Genomic DNA, 5,886 nt, shown 5'->3' with positions numbered 1-5,886 from the left:
GCATGCCACGTGTGTGTCGGTGCGTGTGGCATTTATGTAAACGATGCCACAAAAACTTCAGGCGCACAGTTGCAAAAACACATCATCAACTAAAGCAACAATAACAAAGGAGGGTTGTGGCAGCAACCAAAGAACAAACAACAGCAACAACAACAACAACTAAAGCAACAAAGGGCAACAGCCTGATGCTCTCTAATCGTTAGCCGGTGTTTTATACGCTCGTATATTATTAAACCCGACTGAACCTTTCTGAAAACCAGCCTCAACCCCGTCTACCCGAAAATAACACGCTAGTTACTTACTTTCTGTGTAAATAAATAAACAGGGTTGCCAACAACAAATAAACAAACGCAAACAAGAGTGCTCGAATCGGAAGTGCCAGACTAGGAGATATGCTGCACAAGAAGGGGAGCTTCTTCTTCTTTCCCACTAAGAAGTGCATTCCTGCTAAACTTCGGTTGTTAAAGTCCAACCTTTATGAACTTTACAGGGTATCCGACATACTACAGTGTACACATACCAGATTATGGGGAGAACTTTTGGGAGAATGGAGAAAGGCATCCAAAAAGGGATATATTTATACACCTTATAATTTACGGGTGTTGAGTACTCATTCTGCTAAAAATCGATAAGTGTCGATATTCGGAATTGATCGATAGTCTTATTTATCGGCATTCGATATTTGTCGACATTCAACACTGATCGATATTTGATTATGAGCGATATTATATATATATCTTTTTTCGATATTTATCGATTTTGTCTTTTAATCAATATTCTATATTAAAGAATTTCAGTGATAGCTTAAAAGAAGTACCCTATTCGCTTATAGCTTTGGAGGAGACATTTCAGTTTTTGTAGTTTCCGAGAGACTTACTTCTGACTGTCACATGCATTGCCACAAAAACAATATACCCTTCTCACACCTTTTCAATGGGTTCAGAGTGTAAAAAAACAAACAAACAAAAAATGTGAGAGAAACTAAAAATTGTTTTTTATTTGCTGTTGCCTCTTAATGATTATCCTCTGTGTAAATCAAACCGCTTGTGAAAAGGGACGCAGCTGAAATTATGTAGATTAAGTCGAGAGCGTTGTTTGGGGCAGCAGCGGGCAGCGGAAAAGGATTCGTGCCCAGAAGTAGTCTATAAATATTATTTATGGAGATATATGCCCAAACTGGCAGAATGATAAATTATCAAACGCCACATTTTCGGCAATATTTTGCCAGGTGAATGTTGTGGTCTAGGCTTTTAGGGATTTTTGCTTTTTCTATGCACCATGCCCATGAAATGTTGGGTAAAATGATTGTCATAAAATTATGCAGACAAATGTAACAGACTGGGATTGCTTTAAATTGAAGTTTTGGCCAAATTGGTTTCCTGACTAATCTGAAGCTCAAACAAAAATTAAGCTCTGCTCAAAATTGGATGATCCATAGATTCTAGGATAAAGATTCCAACTTATGGGCGTTCATAGTTAAACGAAGCTTTTAGCTAGAGGACACATTCTCGAGAAGAAGATATCTCATCTGGAAATCTCGTAGGTTTAGGCTTAGTTCCGGTTAATGGGTATCTGCCAGTCTGGCACTCTTCACTCGAGAACTCTTGCTTTGACCTTCTGCCATTGTCGAGCAGAAATCAATAATTAGAGCCTTGCCGGCAAGTTCGCGGTCCCCAACTGGGGGCCCATCAGTTGCCAAGAGACAGAGAAACATAGTTCGCGTATTTAATAAAATTATGCGACCGCATCATAAATCAGCGGAAAATTGCATAAGGGCTGAAAGTTGGGCAAGTGCGCTAAGCGTTGTCGAGGGCAACTGCATCCAATTATAAGCATTTTAAATGCACATGTGGCAAGTCGTGTTGCATGCAGATTTGCGGTGGTGTTGTTTGCCCCCTCTCCACTCTCTGTGCCCATGTGGCAAGTGCCAAACTTCCGGCATTGCCCGACGCTTGGGGGAAACATCTTAAAGCTAACGTTGTGCAGCAGTCAACATCCCTTTTCCGTTGCATAAATAATAGCAACAACAACACGAGCAGGATTCCCGCCGGCCCTGTTGCCAACTTCATGGCCAAACCAACAAGATTGTTGCCGCTGCCCGGCGGCAATGAAGCAACACGCAACTCGCAGCAAGCCAAAACTTTGCAACAGCTGCCACTAAATATTATATATGCTATCTTTGCACCCATAGACACATACATTTATTTCTATCTGCATGTATTTCCATGTGCATATGCATGCCCTGGCCACGATGAGCATTTAAATTTACCGACTGGGCATTTGCGGATATGCGGACATGGCGCACTTCCGCAGTAGCCAACACGACAACAACAACAACAAGAATAACAACAACTAACACCGGTAAAGCCCAAGCAACAGACCTTAGCATGCACTGTCTCGCTATATCATATACTTATAGTTCCTGGGTGGAATCAAAAGTTCTGGCAGAAAAGCTTAATTACAAAAAACTATTTGTCCCGACCGTGCAAGTTTAACAAATCTTATTAGGTATAAACTGAGTGAAAGTGGAAAAAGCCTGGCAGGCACTTTAAGACTTCACGCTGGCAAAACCTTTCGAACCTCGCAGGAATTGTGAATCTCAGTTTGTGTGTGCGCGCTTGCATAGCGTATGCTGATATGAAAAATATTACTTCCGCCATTTTGTTGGAGAATTTATGCCTTGGCGTAAGAAGGATTCACAGCCGCAACCGCACACACACAACACAACACAACAGGGACAGGAACAAAGGCAGCCACGCCCAGCAAAAACAGACACCTCGATTGCGTGGGCGGGCGAGCACTTAATTCCCGGAAAATGAGCCGCAGGCAGCGCTTCTTTCATTAACAGGCAACAGGCAAGAAGCTGCCGTTGAAGCCAAGAGCATTAAATAATGCGCGTTAAAAAAGCCTCGATTCTCAGACAGGCATTGCCAGAAATTGAATTTACAGCTCATAATTAAGCGTTGGCATTTGTTTCAGCTTTGAAATAGGTATTTTGGGCACAGACAGACGAGTTGCAGCACAGCTCGAATTGCGGCTAGACAACATAAATCTGGCCAATTGCAGTGGCAACAGCTGCAACCAGCGACTGCTGCAGTGGCCCAGCTCTTGGCAAGGCAAATGTTTGTTTTTGCAGTTTTGGCTTGCAATAAATGCTGGCCCAAAAGTTTTGCCTAAAATCAAGATCCAGACCTCTGCTAGGCAACCTGACCATATTTGTCGGCGGCAAGGCTCCAGCAATAATGCCACAAGGCATGTTGGAACTTTGAACAGGACCGCTTTAAAGCCTAGTCAAAAACAAAGCCAAATGTCTTAACTAATAGATTTAAGCATCGAAGTTTAAGCTGAATGCGATTTGCGATAATGTAGAAGCCAAATCTCCTTAGGTCTAAGCGGACTTTAGATATTGAAGCATATTAAAGACAATTTTCTCTACAACTTATTCCTAGTATGGATTGTTAAAAAGTGGAATAAGCGTGAATTCAAATTCGTTTCACAACGAAATCAGCCATATTATAATATATTTTTCAGACATTTTGCTTGATAACTAATTCAAGATATGGATTCCTTGTTCCACAAATTTGCCTCACATACAAATCAATAGCGGAATACGCGTGAATTCGAATTCGTTCTGCAACGCAGTCGGAGAATTTAAAATACATGTTGACAACATATATGTAGGCATATTTAAGATACTTCACTTGATAACAAATTTTAGAAACGGAATACTTGAATTAAAAGTCGCCTCAAATATTGAACAAAAATGGAATGGAATGGAAGCGTGAATTCGAATTCATTTCACAATAATGTTAAGTGAAATAAAAGTGAAATATAAAATGAATAAGAGTAGATATTGTCGATACCATAAACTACATACATTCTTTTGAGAAGTAACTAAGATGAACTAATGATGATTAATTAATTATTAAGCTTTTTAAATTCATAGTGGCCTAAGCTTAAAGCCTTTGTTTAGATTGCAAGTCATTTGACGTAAACCGAACTCAACAAAACCAACAGCCACAACAATAAGCACACATGACAAGCACTAATTTAAGTATTGGAGGCCAAACGGAAATTGAGCCCTTGCAACATGTACGCGATGTGTTCAAATTTCCACATTGAACTATGCTAATTCCGTGCCAATTATCGTGCATATTTCCGCGTGTAAACGTATATAAACAATGCAAAACAGGAACAGAAATTATGTATTGCAGCTTGTTTGCGAATTTGATGCTGATTCAATCATTCAATCATTCAATCAACGTTTCGTGATTATCTATTTAGACTCCTGATGAAAAGTAGCTCGCATGTGTTTGTTTAATTTGCGGTGCAAAACTGCGGTTTATGCATTTGCATGTCACTTAGCTGACATCGAATATGCACACACAAACATGGATAAATTGCGGCTGCCAATTAAATATTCACTTTGGTATTCATGAATGATATGAAAAACCATGTTGCAGTGCTCTAGGTGGGTATGCGCGACTAGGAGATGCCCTCAACTAAAAGGAGAGAGCGGCCGTTAAAGACATATTCTGTGCTTTCTCTTTCCTTAGTTCTCTATTCTTTCTCTTTTGCTCAACTTCGGAGCTTGCAGTCCGATCCTGATGTTCCCAGTTCCCAGGATATATTAGAGTTCATCACATCGACGGATGGGCTTGACCAGATTAACTCGACGGAGCAAGCATCTAAATACTACATAGAGTCAAAGAAGCCGCTCTCTGCCTATTACATGCTTTAGTACAAAACCCTGATACCCTTTTTACATTTTAGGGCATTAAAAATTGCAAACGCTGAAAATTGCGCGCATAAATTGCTAATTGACATATAAACGCATCGGTTGCTGTCTGCCTGGGATACACGCCTCTACGTGTGTGTGCGTGTGTGTGCGTGCATGTATCGCAACAAAAACAACAAACAATAACAAATTGCACTCAAAAATTGAGAATTCAATTGTCGTGCAAATTGATTTCAAATGTCACATAAACGTCAAACTTGTATTTGATGGATACACTTTATCCCAGCTCAACCCCTAGCCGTCCCCTTGGTGCACACCTCGTTGGCTGCAGCTGCTGCTATTGTTTCTGTGCTGATAATAATGGCATCGAATGACACCACAATGCGCTCACACACGCGCTCAGACACATGCACAGGCAACTATCGATTGGCAACATACACACAAAGAGACGCTCACGAATCTTTTGACTTTTGGCCATGGTTAGATAGATGATTCGTCAGCGTTCAAGCCAGCCATGAATTTAGGTGAACACCAATCAATAATCACATTCGTCTCGACTAGCAAACACCCTAACCACCTCCCCTCCCCCACATCATCCTACCGCACTCTGTGAGTGGCCCAGGCGACCGCCATGCCAACATGAAAAATGACCGATGGCAGCCAAATAAAGGAGAAAACTCTCGGCTCGAATGTAGTTCTAGTTGCTGTTGTTGTTGTTGTTGTGTGTGTAGGTGTGCCCGTGTGTATGTGTGTGTGTATGTGTGTAGGTGTATTGGCGTAGCTGTACCTTGGCTCAGTTCACTTTGATTTACTTGACTGTGCCCGGGCTCGACATTTTGACACAAATCACAGCTGACCAGGCAGTTCGCCAGCGAGGCAGGACTTTAAATGCCCGGCCTATGCGCATACACATACATACATGTATGCCTATATATGTATGTATTTGTGTGTGTTTGTGTGTTCCCTAGTCAAAGCAATACTTCAAATTAGTTACACTGTGCTACCACAGCTGGGAATTAAAATGTCTAGTTTAGCATTAAGAAAATAAATTGGTTTCTTTTATGATAAAAAACTCTCTAAGAATTAAAAAGATTTCACTTGAAATAATCCTCGTTTGCTAAGCGGGTATTATCCAGCTTTGCGCATAT

The sequence above is a fragment of the Drosophila virilis genome, chromosome 5, assembly GCF_030788295.1.
Source record: "Drosophila virilis strain 15010-1051.87 chromosome 5, Dvir_AGI_RSII-ME, whole genome shotgun sequence".
Classification (NCBI taxonomy): Eukaryota; Metazoa; Arthropoda; class Insecta; order Diptera; family Drosophilidae; genus Drosophila; species Drosophila virilis.
Note: the sequence above shows the minus strand (reverse complement) of the source record.